This window comes from Sorex araneus, chromosome 2, assembly GCF_027595985.1.
Source record: "Sorex araneus isolate mSorAra2 chromosome 2, mSorAra2.pri, whole genome shotgun sequence".
NCBI lineage: Eukaryota > Metazoa > Chordata > Mammalia > Eulipotyphla > Soricidae > Sorex > Sorex araneus.
Window position 1 is genome coordinate 18,569,356 of NC_073303.1, and position 20,535 is coordinate 18,589,890.

The 20,535-nt window shown below is 43.8% G+C and overlaps 1 protein-coding gene across 2 annotated transcripts in view; it reads right to left on the minus strand.

Moving 5' to 3' along the window:
• Positions 1–14,245, minus strand: part of CAP2 (cyclase associated actin cytoskeleton regulatory protein 2) — a 165,103-nt gene extending 150,858 nt beyond the window's left edge. Inside the window, exon 1 of one of the 2 annotated variants that reach the window (XM_055125639.1) lies at positions 14,073–14,245. The gene's annotated coding sequence lies outside the window, so the exon portion shown is untranslated. Of the gene's footprint in view, positions 1–13,728; positions 13,904–14,072 lie in introns of those variants that run through there. The other variant, XM_055125638.1, reaches the window with a different exon arrangement.
• Between the last annotated feature and the right edge of the window lie 6,290 nt (positions 14,246–20,535).

Here is a 20,535-nt window from a genome sequence, read left to right on the forward strand (position 1 = left end):
TGTTGGAAACATTTTCCTTGGAGCAAAGATAGATATCAGTGTTGAACAAAAAAAATTTTTTGCCTCATTGGTTGTCTTATAAACCCTATCTCTTAAACAAATCTATTTAGATCCTAATACAACCCAACTTTATGTTCAAAATCCAATATTATGACTTTGTTATGCATGAAGCAATACGACAGATGGAATTTCTATATTTTTCATAGCAGGATTGCAGAATGAGCGCATTTCCCACACTTTGAACACTTTCTAAGGTCTTAATTGCTTTTCCCATCTTTAGTTGGTTCATAAGGGAGCCCTGGCTTTAGAGTCGCTTGCTGGGGGACTTGGGGAAAAAGACTTCATTTCCCACCCCCCTCCCTTTCATGTCACTGTCATCACTGATTGGGTGTCTGGGGGTCACATACTTGGTCGTGGTGCTCTGAGGGGGGAGCATCACACCGGTGGTGACAAGCGTCCCATCAGGTAACACAGGTTAGCTTGGGGAATCTAGGAATTCTACCCATCAGCCACATCCTTGGCCCCAACACACTCCATTTTCCTTGGTGTTAGTTAGCACCTGTACATGGGTCACTAGAGGCTGCAGAGCATATGAAGTCTGGTCTTAATACGGGCACATAAAGCCTGCTCCAAGGTCAAGGAGAGACACGTTAGCCACCATCATGAGCCATTCCAGCTCAGTTCACTTTCCGTGGGAGCAGTTAGCTACAAACCTTAGCATCAGCAATCTGAGTGTCTGAAATGACAGCCATCCCCCAAAGAGAGACCTGCTCAATGGCAAAAACCAGCTGTAAACCAGGCCTGTGGACCCTCCCAGTAGGGACACCCACATAAGAAAGAAAGAAAGAAAGAAAGAAAGAAAGAAAGAAAGAAAGAAAGAAAGAAAGAAAGAAAGAAAGAAAGAAAGAAAGAAAGAAAGAAAGAAAGAAAGAAAGAAAGAAAGAAAGAAAGAAAGGGAGAGAGAAAGGGAGAGAGAGAAAGAAAGAAGGAAAAGGAGAGAGAAAGAGAAAGAAAGAAAATGAGAGAAAGACAGAAAGAAAAAGAAAGAAAGAAAGAAAGAAAAAGAAAGAAAGAAAGAAAGAAAGAAAGAAAGAAAGAAAGAAAGAAAGAAAGAAAGAAAGAAAGAAAGAAAGAAAGAAAGAAAGAAAGAAGGAAAGGAAAAAGTTGGATATATAATTAATATACTTCTTCATTACACAATTTCCCCCATCATGTTTCTGGTGATTCGTTGGCTTTTAAATTGCGCTGTGCCGAGGCCAGCAGGACCATCTCTGTGGAACCGTGCTTGGGAAGGAATCTGCCTGCATCCCCACTGTGTTCTCGCCTGAACAGTCTTGGGCTGTGCCTGTGAAAGCCTGAACACTCATCGACACACTGACAACCATTCTCCCAGAATACGTTTGTCAGCACATCCTTGGCATCTGTGGCCATGTGCCACCTCCTGCACACGTTGCTCCTGGAGCGACCAGCCCTGCTTCTCCTGGCTCGAGATGCTCTCCTGGGCTTCCTTGTCTGTATCCGCCACTGAGCCCCCCATGCTACCTCACACGTAGAGCATTCTATAAATACTATTTGATTGACTAATTAATTGGTATACCACTCACAGCCTTTTCCATGCTGGGCCCACTCACTGGCAGAATCCCGAGTCAGGCAGAATGCCAGATTTTTCCTAGGAGAAATTTCCACTGAAAAGAATTGTGGCTTTTCCCTATTACCACCCCAGTGGCTTCGAGTGGAGAACTTTAGGTGTGCTGGCCTCCTGGACTGGGACTTATAATTTTTTTTTTAATTTTATAAGGTAGTTCACAATATTTGATTACATTTAACATTCAAACACCAAATCCACCACCATGATACCTTCCCATCACCAAATTTGGGATGTTTCCATCCCAAGCCCCAATCCCTGTCCCAAAGCACAACCGAAATAATATATTTTGTATTGTCTGTTATGAAAAACTGCTGAAAATGCTACAAAAAAGTACCCATAGAGGAAACGGTGTGAAGATTGTTCTACTTTGGCAGGAGCCATTAAGACATTCTTTAGGATATCACTAATATGTTGTTAAAGGTTGAGTGATATGAGTTTTCACATATATATATATATACATATATATATCTGAAAATATGTCACTGTCACTGTCATCCCGTTGCTCATCGATTTGTTCGAGCGGACACCAGTAACATCTCTCTTTGAGAGACTTACTGTTACTGCTTTTGGCATATCCAATACGCACGGGTAGCTTGCCAGGCTGTGCCTCGTGGGCTTGATACTCTCGGTAGCTTGCCGGGCTTTCCAAGAGAGGGTGGAGGAATCGAACACGGGTCGGCTGCGTGAAAGGCGAACGCCCAACCGCTGTGCTATCGCTCCAGCCCCTGAAAATATGTATATATGCATATATACTTCCCTCTATGATGTGTTGCCCACTATTTGAGCCCCATCAAATGTGGTGTGGTACTTAGGGAGAATGGGTAGGGAGTGTCATATGATGTCATATGATGTCACAGCTGAGCGGGCCAGGATTGCGTTCACTTGTACGTGAGTCTTGGCCCAAGTGTGTGGGGAGCAACCTTGAGTGTAGTGGTGGTTGTGTTCTGGAGGTTTTCAGTTGCCGGGGCTGCGTCCCTTGGGGCGGGGAGGGCTTACACCCATCCCCCACTGGGGTGCCCCAAGTGAAACAGCCTGGTGTGGAGTCCGGTGGCATGGCTATGGCGGGCGTCATATTGCTCCCTTCCAGGAGAAAAAGCCATGTGATCTACTCTTTAGATTTTTTTTTTACTTTTATGTGGCATTTTTTAAAATTAAGTTTTTCTTTTATTGAATCACCGTGAAAAAAAAATACAAAGCTTTCAGGTTTAAGTCCCAGTCATATAATGATTGAACCCCCATCCCTTCACCAGTGCATATGTCCCACCACCAGAAACCCCAAAATACCCCCCTCCCACCCAGCCCCCACCTAAGTAGCTGATGATCTTCACTTTATTCTCTCTATACTTTGAATACATTCAATATTTTAATAGAGAACTCACTATTATTGTTTGGAATTCCCCCCAACAATCAGGCCTGCTGAAAAGGCATCATTTAATAATTTCCTTTCATTGCTGAGAATGAAGACTCTATAAACTAGATTTCTGATATTTTAGCTCAGTTCACAGTCCCAATGCATTGCTGTAAGAAGTCGCTCTGGGTGCCAAAATGGGTTAGAAGACCTCTGGAATCAAAGTCTTTAGGAGTAGAGGGTCCGTTTCTTGCTCAGCAGCTCCGGATCTTATCTGGGCCGAGGGCGTGCCGGTCTACTTTTTAGATTTTAAGCTCTGTTTTCTTCTGGATTTCAACAGCCTTAGAGCTTGGCATTGTCAACAGCAATTTTTATACATCAAGTAAGGGAGAATGCAAGATTGGAAAGCTGGGGCTTCTTGGTTTCCTGACGGCTAGAGTTCTCACAAGACCCAAGGGGCAGAGATCATTGGGGTGACAGTTTCTCTGGTGATTCTGTCAGAGACAACCACTCTGAGGGATTCCAAAGATCATACCCTTAAAATGAAAAGAGCTTGAAGTAACAAGAAATAGAAGACATTCCGTGTCTCGGGGTGTGGCTGGGCCACCAAGGCGAGTTGTCCGTAGACAATCAAGTCACAATGAACTGCTTTTACATTTTCGGGGGGTAGAAGGGAAACGTTCTCGGGGGTTGTGCCTGACTGCTCAGGAATCACTCCTTGTAAGGTGCTGAGGAATGAACCCAGGTCAGCTGCAGGCAAGACACGCACTTAGCCTCTGTATTTTCTCACATCCTGGAACTGCCTTTCCAATATATTCACACACACACACACACATACACACACACACACACACACACACACACACACACACACACACACACACACGCCACCAACGCCTCCCTCCCCCAATTTTTAAGGTTAGACATCAAAACTAGACTGCCTGAGAGTGTTCTATTCTCTCCATGGTGACTATGCCAGTTCTATTCTTTCCTTTCTCAGGAAGTTACTGATCACTGGAGGGCACGATCCTGTGATTCACTCTTACTAACTGGGGGAAAGGCACCTGGAGAAGCCTCAAACCACAGTACTTCTCTGTTCATTCACTGACTGCTCATGGAACATGCTTGTTTCATCCATTCAGTGAGTCCCCTCCGTCTGGGCCAGGCACAGTGCATGGATGCAAGACCATCAAGAGTGATTAAGATCCATTTCCTTCTTGCTGCAGTGCAAAGAGGCTAAAAGCAGGCCTTGCTCTGTGAAAGCAGGGAGATGTTTCACCTGGAAATACACCCTTGCTGCCAAGGTGTCTGCCTTTGTATCTGTTGCTTACTCTCCTATAGAGCAATTCTGCATCCAGCTTCTAAGCCAACAGCAATGATCGCCATTATTTTTTTCTTTTTTTTCTCTTGAATCAGTGAGATACAGTTACAAAGCTGTTCATGGCTTGATTTCAGCCATCTAATATTCCAATACTCATCCCTTCACCGTGCATATTTCCCACCACCAATACCCCTAGTTTCCCTCCCACCCTGTCCCCCTCTGCCTGCCTCTAAGGCAAGAACTTTTCTTCTCTTTCTCTCTCTCTCTCTCTCTCTCCCCCCCCACTTCCCACTTTCACTCCCTCCCTCCATCTTTCTCTTTGAATTGCCATCATCTATCTTCTTACAAAGAAGTTTAGCAAGTCATTGATTATGATAACATCACAAGTGCCAATGCTGTGCAATCTCTTTAATTTAATAAATTAAAGCTCTACAAGACCTCGTTTTCTCAACTCTGTCCCTGGAGTCTAGAGTGTGCTTGCCACACACCAGGCATTCAATACTTTTTTTTTTTGAATGACTCATAAAACTCTCTTGGATTTGACCCCACAGATCAAAACCAAACCTGATTTAACTAAATGTCCTCTATAAGTAAGTATATTGGATAAAAATCTTACTATTTTCTTAGAATACTCATTTCTCCAAAATAAAAAAGCTTCATGATTGTGTGATATTTGATGATGAACTTTCTTCTCTTCTTTTTATTTCTGGATTTTCCTAGTGGTGCCAGGGAGCAACGATTCTTGAGCAATCGGCCCCAGGCATTTAGTGCAAGGACCTGAGGGAGGAATACTGCTTGAGATCTGAAGTGCTGGGGAAACTGAGGCCCTCACCCTTATACTGTCTCTCTGGTCCCTTAACTTTCTACACCCTGGTGGGGCCACACTGCTGGCAACTCCTGGCTCCGTGCCCAGGGATCACTCTTGGAGGGAGTTAGGATGTGGGGTGCCAGGGATTGAATCCAGATTGGCTGTATACAAGGCAAGCCCCTACCTGATATACTATTTATTCAGCTCATAACTTTCTACTCTTATTAAACTTATACACTTCCATTTTTTTAAAAAAAAGAAAATGTAGGAACCACAAAATTTTAAGCACTTTCTCTTGCTTTGTAACCATGTCAAAAAATACTATAAGAGACTATAAGATTCCCAGGGCTTTCTTCATATTTCAAACATCCAAATTCATGTCATTGTTACCTATGAATTTTTCAAAGAAAACAAGTAAATTTATCATTTTTTAGAAAAAAAACGAGTTTCAAGAGTCTCAGCACTTTGAAATGGTACATTCAGAATTTGAGATGTCAGAGACACCCTAGTAAAAGAACACTTTGGTTCACAAAACTGGGCAAATCCCACATATGAGATCTGGGGTAGCCACGTGATCCTTCTACATTACTACTAACATCTCTCTGCAGGAAACGCTTCATCTTGATCTTCGGGATGACCCCACACCACCAGCTCTCTACACCTCACCACACTCCTAAGGTCCAACTCAGGGATGACTCATCCTTCCCAGACATGACCCAATACTCTCAACCACTGGAGTGCTATTGTCTCCACTGGAAGCTTCTTCCAGGCCCTGCAGTGCCCACCCTGAGAGGCACCCATCATCCTCTGTCAAAAGTGACCTGGCAGCATGTGTACCTCATCTCCATTCAGCCCCAATGGAGTTCCAAAGGGTAAAACAACCAACTAGACTTAAAGAGATATGCATGATAACCTTTCAGTATCTGTACTGCAAACCATAATGTCCAAAAGTGTGTGTGTGTGTGTGTGTGTGTGTGTGTGTGTGAGAGAGAGAGAGAGAGAGAGAGAGAGAGAGAGAGAGAGAGAGAGAGAGAGAAAGGTCTGTCATAGAGGCAGGAGGCAGATGGGAGGGTGGTAAATCTGGGGGCATAAATTTTATGCTATGAAAAAAATTCTTTATAGGCTATCCAAATGGAATTCTACATGACACTGTAAACCAATTAAAAATTAATCATTTTGTGGGATGATTGGGGAGGGGGTGGGCCAGCTCCTGCCCTACCAAAGCCCCGGCAGCTGCAATCACACCCCAAAGCTGCCCCATGCCTCCGGCCAGACTGCCCAATTAAATATTCTGGATTTATTTTTCTGGAGCGTGCAGCCACATTTGCGACCACATGACAGCTCCAAACTACAACAATGACATCCCAGTAGGAGCATACCAGATTGGATGGGAGTATAACATGGAAACCAACCAATCTCAACTAACAAGAACATGAACACAAAAGGCTGAACTTGCAACAGCAGCTTAATAAATCTCCAGACAAGAACTTAATGTTCCCATGGTGAGATAAAACAATTTTCACAAATTTTCTTCTATGGAAATATTTTGTGATCATTCTGTTAGCCATACAGGAGTAACAATCAATATAAGATTCATTATTGTGGGTCTGCTACAGGGGCAGGCTTGAGGGTCATTGGGAAAATGGAGACAACGGTGGAGGAAAGGTGACAGTGGTGGTGGGACTGGGATTGAATGCCTGTAACAAACCATCATGAACAACTTTGTAAACCATGGTGTTTACAAAAAAGTGAGGGAAATTAAAAAAGCAAACACTCATCATTTTGATAAAAAATCAGTAACAAAAGGGGTACGACATCTATAAATATCATTTTTCCTAAGTTAAGCAACCAGCCAATGGAATGTGTAAAGATACTCCACAGCTTTTTATCATCAGGGAAATGCCAAGCAAAGCCCCAATGAGATGCCACCTCATCCCCATAAGGACCCCTACAACCATTAGATGACAATGAAATAATGAGTGAAGAAATCACCGCCTCTCTTCAGCACCAGTGGCAATGCAAAACAATGTCATGGAAACGTCTGAAAGTTTCTTTAAAAGTCCAGCATGTACTTCCCTTATGGCCAAGCCATTCTACTTATAATGACTAACCCAAGAGACAGGAAAAAAGATGCATACATGCGTGCATACACATACACACAAATGTGAACAAATACAGCAGTCTCATTCATAATAAAAAGAATAAAAAATAAAGGAAGCCACCCAAATCTTCACCAAGTGATGACTAAGAAACAAAATGCGCCCCTTAGACAAATGCAGTGAGAGGAAAGAAATACATGTTACAACAGAGGAGACCCATGAGACCTTGGCGTGTTAAAGGAGATATTCCATCTTCTATGAATAACTCGAAAAACACGTCTCTAGAGCCCAGGGTTGGGGATGGGAATGGAACATGACTGTAAATGGACAACAACAACAACAACAATGACAACAACAACAACAAAATCTATTTGGAATGAAAGAAACTCCTTAAAATAGAACTGTGTAGAATCAATGTTGTGTAGACACTAATCACCACTGAATTGTGTGCTTCAAATGAGTGGATTTATGGTATGCAAAACTGCATCTCGTTAACATTTAAAAAATGAATTAAAAATAGGTCCCGTTCTTTATAAGAAGTTAAATGGGAGTAACTTTGCTGGGTTTTGTTTTGTTTTTATTCAATCACCATGAGATACAGAGTTACAAAGCTGTTTCAGAGGGTTTCCATCATACAGTGCTCCAACACCCATCCCCCCACCAATGTACATTTCTCACCACCAATGTCCCAAGTATTCCTTCTGCCACCCTTCTCCCTCCAGCCTAGGCTTTCTCTAAGGCAGGCGCTTTTATTCTTTCTCTCCCTCCCTCCCTCTCCCCCCCCCCTCTTTCTCTCTCTCTCTTTCCTTTTGGGCATTGGGGTTTGCAATGCAGATGCTGAGAGGCCATCATGCTGAGTGAAAGGGGCCAGAAAGAGAGGGACAGACAGAAGGATTGCACTCAATTGTGGGATATATATATAAATGAGAAATATATTAATATATTTTATTATATAGTAATATATAGTGACATATTTTATATATAAAATATATATATAAAAAGTATCCCAAAAAGGAATTGAAAGAGCAATGCTAGACGTATCATGTCTCACTCAAGTGAGAGAAGGAATCCGGAGTTCTGACCTCCATTGACGGTCAAGAATCAGGGACGCTGTCTCGTTTGCCAAGACATCAAAAATCAGATGGGCCAGACATGTAATGTGATTCAGAGACGACCGCTGGACTAGAGCTGTTACAGACTGGATTCCACGGGACGTCAAAAGACCGCGTGGCCACCCACCAACGAGATGGTCAGACTTCTTTGTCAAAACCCTGAATGAACAGTTTGAGGCTCTTCCTGTTCCTGGAGCGAGCAGGTATCACTGGGCCACACTAGCACGAGACAGGGACAAATGGATACATTACTGGCACCCGCTCGAGCAAATTGTAGATCAACAGTGATATATAAAAAACATAGTATGAGACTAGTGCCCAAGGACAACAGAAACAAGGGCCAGAAGCATTGACCCATGGTTGGAAGCTTGGAGCAGGCAGTTGGGATAGAGAAGGGACCATTATGACAATGGTGGTAAGAGGTGATCACTCTAGACGAGAGCCAAGACTGCAAATGGAATCCAACAGCGGTTTTCATTGCTACTTCTCTCCTCGACAGCTGAAACCTGAACACAGATCCTGGGCACCACTGTAGCAACACTAAACCAATGGTTCTGTATTATCAAGAATCTGCATTTTCCAGAAGCACAGAGTTTAAGACCCACACTTTGAGCATCTTATAATAAGATGAGTGGTTCTTAAAAGCTAGCAAATTCAATTCCTTTTTTTTTCCCACTCCTGATTTATTTTTTAATTGATTGAGATCCTCTGATTAAAAAGACTGCTACTGGTGGTTTTTCATGCACATAATTCCAACACAACACCTCTCACTAGTGTACCCACCTCCATCCCCCAAGGACCTTGGTACCCCTCCCTTTCAACACCTCCCAGCCACCACCAACAAAAGCAACTCCTTTTTGTGCATTAATACTCCCGTTGCGATGCTTTAGGCCCTTTACTGATAGCTGCATTATTTTAAAAAGGGAAGACTACCAATTCACTTTGTAAGTCAAAAAAAAACCAAGCCGATATAAACAGTGTTTATTGGGAATTCATACATTCCCAACAACAGAGCATAGAGTTTGGGAATATATGTCATAAAGCTGTTCTACAAGAAAATTAGGGAACATTTCATTGGGGCACAAAATTTAGGGTTGGGAGGGTCATTGGGAATGGGATTTGAAAACTTAGAGAAAGTTCGCCTGGTTCGTTTTTATTTTTAGCTTTTTGTTTCTCTTTTTTGGCAACTCTGTTGAACGATAACTCACATACATACAAGTCATTCATTTAAAGTGTAAAATCCCAGGGCCAGAGAGCTAATGCAGGGGTTAAGAGGCTTGTGTTGCATTTGGCCAACCCTGCTCCCATCCCCTGCATTACACATGGTCCCTTCCCCCGCCCCAACCTGCCAATCACCGTTAAGAGTGATCCCGGAGCACAGAGCTAGGAGTTACCCCTGAGCACAGCCACCCCAACCCTCCCTCCCTTCTCCCCCCACCAAACAAAAAGTAAGTGTACAACTCAGGCTGGCTGGGGGGTGTAGTTAAGCAATAGAACACTTGGCCTTCATGTGTGAGAACCTGGACTCAATCCCTAGCACTACAAATAAAATAGAAGAGTGATTAAGTGATCCTGAGCACCGCCAGAGGCACCCCAGGTGTGAACCCCCAAGTAAAACAACACTAAAGTGTATAACTCCGTGATGCATACAACCACAAACACACTCCATTTTAGAACATTTTTCATCACCTCAACAAGAAACTCGAAATCCCTTAACTTCTCTTCCCCTATGCAATATTAATCAATTTTCTATCTATAGATTTCCTCCTCGTTCTGGGTATTATCATACGAATGGAATGATGCAAAAATGCAATCTTTTGTGACTTGTTTTCTTACACCTAAAGTTTTCAGGATTCACTGATATATTACATATCAGTATTTTATTACATTAAAAATTTTTTCTGTTGTTTTTGTGCCACATGGGGCAGTTTACAAGGCTTCTCCCAGAACATTGCTTAGGGATCTCTCCTAAGCCTCTCGCATGCAAAGGAATCTCAGTAGTCCTGGGCTATCTCCCAGCCTCTGAACTTCACTCCATTTCATGGCTGAATAATATTCCATTGTTTGCACACATTGCATTTTATTTACCCACTCATCTGCTGATAAACATTTGATGGTTTCCACTTTGGGGATGGCATAGATGGGTGCTGGTTTTCAAAGGGAGATGTCCTTGAGCGAAAATGGCTCTGTCGGGACCATCCTATGTTTAACTTAAAAAGAAACTTCAAGATGTTTTCACAGCAGTTCAACCATTTTACATTCCCACCGTTCCACTGACCCTGCAGAAATGGGCTCATTTCTCCAGTTCCTACCATCACTAGGTATTCCGTGTCCTGTGACTGTCACCACACTAGTGGGTGTGAAGAAGTATCTCATTGTTGATTTTCTTTGCTTTTCTCTGATGAATAATAATGTGAAACATCTTTTCAGGTGCTCATTGGCAGTTTTCATATCTTCTTTGGAGAGTGGTCTATTATTGAATTATTTTTTATTAATAAACTTTAGGAATTCTTTATATACTTAAAATAAAATCTTTTATCAGATTTATGACTTTAACTAGTTCCTAAGCCCCAGTTCCTAAACCAATGGGCTACATACAGGTGGTCATCTGGTATAATGCGCATAGCTGACAAAACACAGCATAAACTCATTTTTTAAATAAATGGTATTGCACTGTAGCACTGTCGTCCCGTTGTTCATCGATTTGCTCGAGCGGGCACCAGTAACATCTCCATTGTGAGACTTGTTACTGTTTTTGGTATATCAAATATGCCATGGGGAGCTTGCCAGGCTCTGCCTTGCGGGTGGAATACTCTCGGTAGCTTGCCTGACTCTCAGAGAGAGACAGAAGAATCGAACCTGGGTCGGCCACATGCAAGGCAAATGCCCTACCTGCTGTGCTATCACTCCAGCCAAAAATAAATGTATTAAATAAATTAAAATTTATTTAACTTATTAAATGACCAAATTAAAAGCAAAACCATATACATAGGCACCTGTTCAATATTAAGGGGAAAACAAAAACAAAAATGCCCCAAGTAAGTCAACGCTGTGCTTGAAGGCATTTAACCTAACTCCTAGGGATGATTTAGCACTAGGAGAATCTGGTCCATTAATACTTCCAAAAGATTACAAAACTGAGACTACTAGACGAGGCAGGGAAACGGGGCAGGGACCGAAGCCTGGAGACAATGGTCTTAGGCACTTCGGTGACTGTAAGATAGTACACTGCATCAAACCCACGTGCGTTAACAGTACTACAAGCATGTGGTCTAAACTATAATAATAATGAAAAAAACTTATTTCCAAAGGCTCCCCTTTCCAGGAGCAGAGTGTTAGTGCAGAGAGTTGGGTGTTTGCCTTGCATGCAGCCAACTTGGGTTCAATCCCAGACACCCCACAGGGCCCCCTGAGCCTGCCAGGAGTGATCCCTGAGTGCAGAGCCAGGAGTAGACCCTGAGCACCACTGGGTGAGCCTCCTCTCACACACACACAAAGGTTCTCCTCTGAACTAGCACAGGGGTGATGGAGTACCATATTCAGTCAATAGTACAAATTGAATCCTGTCCCCCACATTTTTCCAAACTCAAAATGATTTTTACTTGGTTTGGGTTGGTTTGGGGGTCACATTTGGTGGTGCTTGGATCATACCACAGACGGTCTGGGGCTGCTCAGGGGACCATGAGGTTGTGGGCATTGTACCCAGGTAAAGCTTGCCCTCCATCTATCAAACTATTTCTTCAGCCCTATGTTTTTACATTAAAAAAAATTTGTTGTAGTGGTCAAAGTGATCTGAGCTTCAAATTTCAGTGTCTATAAACAAAGTGAAACAAAGCTATATACTATTCCTTATGTATTATTGGCTATATAGCTTCTTTCAAGCTATAACGTCGCAACTGAGTCTTCCAAAGAGACCAAATGGCCCAGACAGCTCATATGTTATTATCCAGCCCTGTACCCCCAAACCTAGCCAAACTGGACACTAGATCAATGAATAAAATAACTTTCTGCTTCAAAGATAAGCAGCCAAAAGGCATTCTTCATTGCCAAGACCCCTTGATTTTCTTAATCTCCTTCTCTCATTCTGTTTAGTAAATATTCATATGACACTTTGATTTTAATTGCACTAAGAAGTTTTAAATGGGGGCATTCACAAAATCATCTTTGCTTGCAACAAAATAATCAGTATCTTCAAGTAGCTGATACACAACCCCGCTACTTAATTTTTGACAAACCTATTGCAGCTGATTTAAAACTTGGTCTGATAAAGTTTGGTGCTACTGCAACTACCCTGACCCCTTCCTTAACCCTCATGCAATAAACTACCAGAACAACGTGTCCCAAGTTCCTTTCACTGTTGGAATTTCACATTGAGTGGGTTTGGGTATTTTGCCTAGAAAGGCTCTAAAATGTTAAAAACAAAAAACAAAAAACAACAACAACAACCACAACAACAACAAAAAACTCTCCTGGCAGTATAGAAATAACTCGCGACCAGTTCTGGCAAACCACTCTTCCCAGCTTCTGCATCCCCACGGCGTGATAAGCAAGGATTCTTCCAATCTTCATCTTTCGCTTAAAGGCTCACCTTCACTTTGGTCCTAACCTGGCTCTGACCCTAAATGACTCATTTCGGCTCGCTTCAAATCCTGCATCGTTTCCGAAGCAATTCATTTGGGGACCAGGACACAGCAATGATGAACCTAGAGACTAGGACCATCTGCGTCTGTCATTAGCCTAAAAGTGATCACCATCAACTCCAGTAAACAACAACAGCAACAAAGCAGAGACCCTGCTGTGTGTGTGTGTGTGTGTGTGTGTGTGTGTGTGTGTGTGTGTGTGTGTGTGTGTGCCCCTCCAACCTCCCGCCGCCTTTGCATTCTCCGTCGCCTTTGCATGTTTCAAAAGTGACTCACTGCCTCAAGTCAGGTGCTGCTTTTGGAAAAGCCAGATTCCTTTCTTTCCAGCACTTTCTCACCCAGGTGGCAGCGGCCAGCTGCAGTCCAACGGCGGCGCCGCCCCCTCCCCCGCCGGCCACTACCCCCGAGATGAGTTGCAGAGCAGCCCCCAAACTTAGCCCTGCCCGGCGCGCGGGAGGCCCCCGCGCCCCGAGGCCGCGATCGCCGCCCCCCGCCTTGGCGCGCGCTCCCCCGGACTCCCGGGGCTGGGGGTGGGGGTGGGGGGAGGGCACTCGGCAGACCCAGATGGGTCCTGGGGCCCCCAGCAGGCGGCTCCCCACGCCCCCCCTCACCCCCGGCTTTCCCGCGCGTCTCACCAGAGCCCCGGCCCCTCCTGGAGCGCAACTTCCGAGCGCGCGCGCGCGCGCGCACCTGCACCCCGGACCACCCCCCAGCCCCCCACCCCCCGGCCGAGCCCCCAGCTCCCGGCTCACCTGTTCGGGTGGGCTGCCCCTCGGGGTCTCGCCGTGCACCGCCACCCGGCACCCTCCTCCTCTTCCTCCTCCTCCTCCTCCTCCCGCCGCCGCCTTCTCCCTCCTCCCCCAGAAGCCGCGTCGGTGTCAGTCACGCAGCGCCCGGGGAGAGTCGCCGGCGGCGGCTTCCGGCAGCTCCAAATACAGCCGAGCCGGAGGGGGAGACGCCCGGGGGGAGCACAGCCACGCGGGTGGGGGTGGACATGCAGGGGGACTGGGAGGAGGGGCAGGGCAGATGGGCCGTGGGAGCCGAGCCCGGGAGATGGGGGCGCCGGGGAAGCCAGCCCGAGCGTGCACCGACTCACCAGCAAAGCGAGCTGGAGAGACCCGGGAGAACTGCGGGCCCCGGGAGTCCTCCCCGAGCGGGTCCTTCAAGCCCCGGGTGCAGAAACGATGAGGAAGGAAGCCAGAACCGGGTCTGCGTGTGCCGCCGCCTCCTCCACGCCGCGACCGGGCTCGGAGGGAGCGTGGGATGGCCAGGCTTTACCTTTGCTCCCCCTCGAGACGGGGGGCGGGCCTGCTCGGCCGCGCTCGGGAAAGGTCTGTTGCACTCAGAACACCTTTTAAAGTCACAAATTGCCCCGGGGTTTGAACATGAAGGGACAGCAGCCACCCCCACCCCTGCACCCCCCTAGCCAACCTGCTCTTAAAATCTGGATTTGGGACTTTTTCCCCTTCAGCAATAATCACGACCAAACTGGAAGCTTTTTTTTCTTTTTTTTTTTTTACTTTTTTTTTTTTGGTGGACCCAGAAGGAAAACATTGATTTTTCTATTTTCATCAATTTACTTCCATCGGAAAAAGTGAAGTCATAGCTTTTCGCTGAATGAATGCCAGGAAGATAATTACAGACAAGAGAGAAGGGGTGGGGGTGGGGAGAGTAATTGATACTTCTTAAAGCACAGTTTTCCAAACCAAAAAGGCAGATGACTGTCTAGGAAGCCAATACCCTTTGCCAGTGTTAAAATTGCATCTCCAAGGCTGACTCTGTCCCCAAAGGCCACAAATTAAATGACGGGCATTCCTATTACACATCAGTGCCCATCAGTGGTGATGAGGAATGCTCAGTTTTGCTTCTTTTTTTTTTTGTTTTTGGAAAGAAGGAAAGAAGGAAAACAAAATGACCTTAAACATTGACCAGCAGTGAGCGTTAATGATATTACTAGGTTTCTTTAAAAATCAAAAGACAAACAGTCTTATGATCTTTAATATGTTTTACCCTACCAAGAGCACTTACTAGAGAAAACTGTTACCTGCTTCTGAATCAATAAATATTTGGAGTATCCTGAAAAAAAAAAAAACATTGACTAGTAGATGCGCACAGTAGGGCTGTCTCCAGAGTCACACATTCACGCATTCCTACCAAGCATATGAGCTATATTGAGCAGGTGGTATTCTACTTATCCTGAAGAATAAATGGGTGAAGAGATGGATGAAATATATTTTTATTTAGAAGATTTCTGTCCCGGTAATGTTTCCATGAGACTCCATTTGTATAGATTCGTAGGAAACTTCCAAATATCCTATTTAAGGACTATTTATCAGGCTTGGGGACCATATTCCCCGTGCTGGGGTACAGGGGTGGGGATGGGGGTCCAGCTCACTATGATGCCCTGTTGAAACTTGGGCCTCCTCCTTGCAGAGTTTTTGTGAACCCCTCCACTATCCCCCTCTGGCCCTGGCATTAACTAAAGAAAACGCCCCAAATATACCAAGAGCAAGTTCTGGAGCTTAGTATATTTCGCACTGGAATATAAATTATTGAAAATATAAAGGGGACTAAGACATAAACCTTGCCCTTAGTTTGCTAATACAGCAGGAAGCTGGAAATAGTATGAGAATAAGCAAAGGCATCGTGAGCAGGAGAGGGGGCTGCTGTTAGCATCAGGGATCAGAGGACGCTTCCTGTGGGCTTCGCCTTCCGGAAGGAATAAAGCACTAAGAGTGGCCGATGGGGGAAGAGCACTGAAGGCGAGGGACCAGCAGGGACAGAAATGGCAAAGCGGTTAGGGTTGGGGTAGGCGGAGGATGGTCAGTGTCCCTGCTGGAAAGGGATAACAATAACCCTCAGGGGTTATTGACAGTTTAGGAACAGTCATAAAAGTAACGGTTCCTTTGACAGTGTGAAAGATTGGGAAAAGGCAAGTAGGGAAATCCTCTAAGAAATGATTCACTATATGGAGAGTGGAGTAGTGGTTGGTTGGTTTGTTTCTTTTTTCCTTTTTTTTTTTCTTATTTTGCTTTTCAGGTCACACCTAGTGATGCTCAGAGGTTACTCAGGACTCTGCCCTCAGGAATTACTCCTTTCTGGAGGTGCTCAGGGACCATATGGGATGCTGGGGATCGAACCTGAGTCAGCTGTGTGCAAGGCAAATGCCCTACCCGCTGTACTGTTCTACCGCCGGAGTAGTGGGTTTTAACCAGGTGCTTTCTTTCTTTCTTTCTTCCTTTCTTTCTTTCTTTCTTTCTTTCTTTCTTTCTTTCTTTCTTTCTTTCTTTCTTTCTTTCTTTCTTTCTTTCTTTCTTTCTTTTCTTTCTTTCTCTCTCTCTTTCTTTCTCTCTTTCTTTCTCCCTTCCTTCCTTCCTTTCTTTCTTTCTTTCTTTCTTTCTTTCTTTCTTTCTTTCTTTCTTTCTTTCTTTCTTTCTTTCTTTCTTTCTTTCTTTCTTTCTTCCTTTCTCTCTCCCTTCCTTTCTTCCTTTCTTTCTTTCTTTCTTTCTTTCTTTCTTTCTTTCTTTCTTTCTTTCTTTCTTTCTTTCTTTCTTTCTTTCTTTCTTTTTTAATTTTTTTAATGAAACACCATGAGATACAGTTACAGACTTACAAACTTCCGTGATTAGGTTTCAGTCAAACAATGATGGAGTATTCATCCCTCCACCAGTACCCATTCTCTATTACCAATGTTCCCAGTATCCCTCCTGCCACCCCCATCCCATCCCCCCTTCTGTGGCAGGCATATTCCATTTTTCTCTCTCTCTCTCCTTTTGGGTGTTATGGTTTGTAATATAGGTAGTAAGTGCCCATCGTAGGTGCTTTCATTCTTCCCTTAGTCAATTCCATCTATGGTAACATCCATCTGCTGTGTGATGTATTCCAGAATGGGGCTAACTCTGTGAATTCTTTCCAACACTTTCACTTTCACTGTCCCTACTTTCCAGCTGAACATAAACAGCCAAGGAAGCAAAGATTATGTCTATTTAGAGGTTCAAGGCCGTTTCACCAAGGTTGACATTGAAAGGTCATAGAATTCATACTTGTTGATACTTGATTTCTTTGCAGAATTAATTTTGAGGATGGTGGTATTGAGAGGAAGAAGATAGAATCTGGGCTTCTTTAGTTCTTTTGGTCCTTGAAATTCCAACCCAAATATGTTTTTCCCCTTAGCAGATGGTTCCCTTTGAACAGGATGCTGTGTTAACCTCAATACCTTCAAGGTTTCTCTCCACTCAAGTTTTCTCCTCTCTTTTCCCCTCCTCCATTTCTTGTAATGCATTTAAATCCACACTCCTTTTCGTGCCAAAGTTAATAAGACTCTTTTCCTTCTCCATCTTCGACTCTTAAACTTGCTTCTGGATCTCTTGCTCTCCAGTAATTTTGTCCCTCCAGATAATGTCCCAAGTGCTTCCAACTAGGAATGTACTTGAGAGCTGATTTTCCCTGACATGGGGGATTTGAGCTTTCACCTGATGGAACAACTGCAGAATAAGGCAGGATTGGCCCTCCCTATCACCTGTCGCCTCACCTCGGTTGCTTACTTTCCCCTCCACCACCACCCACAGCTCAGGCTCCGTTAGCTGCACCTGATTCTTGGCTACATAGCTCTAGCCCCTGAAAAGAAATCACAGGTGGCAACTTATAACCCTCTGTTTTCCCATGTGAAAGATAATTAGTCATTCTTTTGACGGCTCTGTCCACCCACAAACAGTAGAGAGGGGAAGGGATGAGCCTGAAAGTTGCATGGATGCACTAGAAATAGAAGAATCAAAGGTGAAGAATACTCATTTCCCCAGCACTTCCAGTACCATAGACACCCCAAATGACCCTTTTGATTTGTTCTGTGAACAGACTGATCTCCCCAGACAGGCTTCAGGAGTCAGGGAACGCCACAAGTTATTTTTAGGTATCATGCATTATCTGAGATGACCCACAGATAAAAATCTATGATCACAGGCATTTCTCCTATTGTTCTAGAATCATCTATGTCTACATCACTGAATGCAGCTATCAGTGATGTTATATCATCATCACTGATAGTTGCATTCAGTGATGTCCAGAAGCACAAAACCTGCCAAGGGGAATCCTTAGCAATTTCACAAAATTACAGGTAAACCCTCTCTTTATTTACTTTGGGGGGGTCACACCCGGCGATGCACAGGGGTTAGTCCTGGCTCATGTGCTCAGGAATTACTCCTGGCAGTGCTCGGGGGTTCATATGGGATGCTGGGAATTGAACCTGGGTTGGCCGGGTGCAAAGCAAATGCCCTGTCAGCTGTGCTATCACTCCAGCCCCACTCTTTATTTTCTTATAAATTAAACACACTGTATTATCTTCTAAATATATAAAATACTTATACTTACATAATCATAGAATATAAAGATATAAATTATGTAATATATTTTGTACATCATATGTGACATTATGTATTAGAATTCTTTTAATACATATGATACATATAATACTTTTTGCTTTCTCTTTCCAACTCCCTAGGCAAATCCAGGACCTCAGCCTCAGGTGAAGGCAGAGGGCCTTTCTCAGCAGCCACAGAGATTGTGTGTGTACACTTAACCTTTCTGGAATACTCTCCAAAGAGGTTCCTACAATGGCAATATGGAACTCAAAGGAATTGTTTGCTGATTCGAGGCACAGGGTAGGAGATGGGGAGAGCTAGAGAAGGCCAATGAAATGACCAAGTCATGAACTGTCCCTAACAAGCCACTTTGTAGATAAGATTGTCCAGTGTTTTGTTACTAAAAGTGGGTAACATGGTTGGTCTTAAACCTAAGGATATTTTTTACATCCCACTGGCTTGTTGGAGTAATGCCTAAGTAATCCTGTCCACGTGAATCTCTTCCTTCTTTGAATAGCATTGAAATGTATATTATATAGAGTGCACTAGGAAGGAGCTACTCTCAATTTATTCTTATTCATTTGTTTATTTTATTTTTGCTGTTTGGACCACATCCAACTGTGCTTAGGGACTTAGGAGATTGTACCTCAATCTCCCATATGCAAAGATTCAAACTATTGAACTGTATCCCCGGCCCTCCAAATGTTAGTTTATGTATTTTTTTTAGTTAAAAACATCTATTTGAATCAGAACCCTATTAAAATCTATTCAGATTTATGTCAGGTTGTGTTTTTCTGGGTTTCTAAGTCCCTCTCTATATTTAAGTGTCCCAACTCTGCATATCTCAAACTTAATTTTTATCCTTATGTCAAAGAAAGAGTTACCCATACTCTTCCTCTTGGCACATGTTAAGCAATGACCTGCATTTATCCTTGTGGGGGCACCCCCTGAACAAATGCACACAGGGCCTAACCAAGGACTTTTCACGTCATCAGTGTTGAGAAAGCAATGTCTTCCTGGACCTAGTCCAGACTTAAAGTCAGAGCTAAAAAAAAAAAATAGATGGATTTGTCCAAAATAGTACAGAAAATAAAATTGTTGCCAAGTGTTTAATACTTGTTTTAAACACTCCAAATCATTGGGAAGAAATAAGATAATGGCTTTGAAAACAGAATGCATGAAAGTCAGATTCAAAAGTTCAGCGTCAGCCTAGGGCAGAAAGATTACCCAAGAAAGCTGAAGAGAGGTGGAGGCCCATTAGAGTCCAGAGTGAGTACAGAGATGGAGCGGTATGATAACAGAGTACTCTGGTACTTTGTCAACTAGGCTTGAGCAGGTGACTTGGCCTGCGGTCAACAATCACACAAGATCAGAAGGAAAGCATGCTGAGTTTTTTAATCTTCAGGGAGTATTACTAAGAGTTGAGAGATGAAATGCATGTAAACATTCGTGTCGTGCAAATCCAACACGCTGGTCTGTCTGTTCATTTCTTTCTTTTCTATCTTCTATTGAGACGCACTGGTAGTTAGAAGTCAGAGGGGAAGTCATAAGAAAGAACCATTAGGAGCAGAGAGGGAATTTCAATGTCATTGTCTTTAGGGAGCACACTTGGTGGTGGTGCCCCATCCTTGGCTGTCGTGAGACAGGGCTGCACACTTGGTCAAGCACCAAGGATCACTGGAAGAAATGGGAAATTGCACTTGATGATGGAATAGAATTTGTTATACTATTCCAGGGATAGAATTTGTTATACTATTGTTAGATGGGGCAATGAGTAACAACGAAGAAAGACAAAAAGCCTACCTAGAACTTAGTTCAAATGGCAAACCCTTACCAAGTGACAGAAAGACTCAAATAGTTACTCAACTGGCACCTAGCAGGCATTCGTACACTGAATATTCTGATATAAGTATTGTCTAGGTAGGTAAAATGTCTAGGAAAGGTAATATGCCTTCCTTATTCAAAATCATTTAAAATCATAGCTAATAGTGCTCTATCCTTAATTTATTATTTTTAGTATATTATTAAAAGCTAAGTGGTATGGTGTTGGTCTTGTAAACCGAAGCTCACAGGTTCGAACCCCATCCATGCCTGGCAGACCTTGGCTCCCTAGCGGGCAGAGCCTGGCAAGCTACCCATGGCATATTCAATATGCCAAAAAAGTAACAACAAGTCTCACAATGGAGATGTTACTGGTTCCCC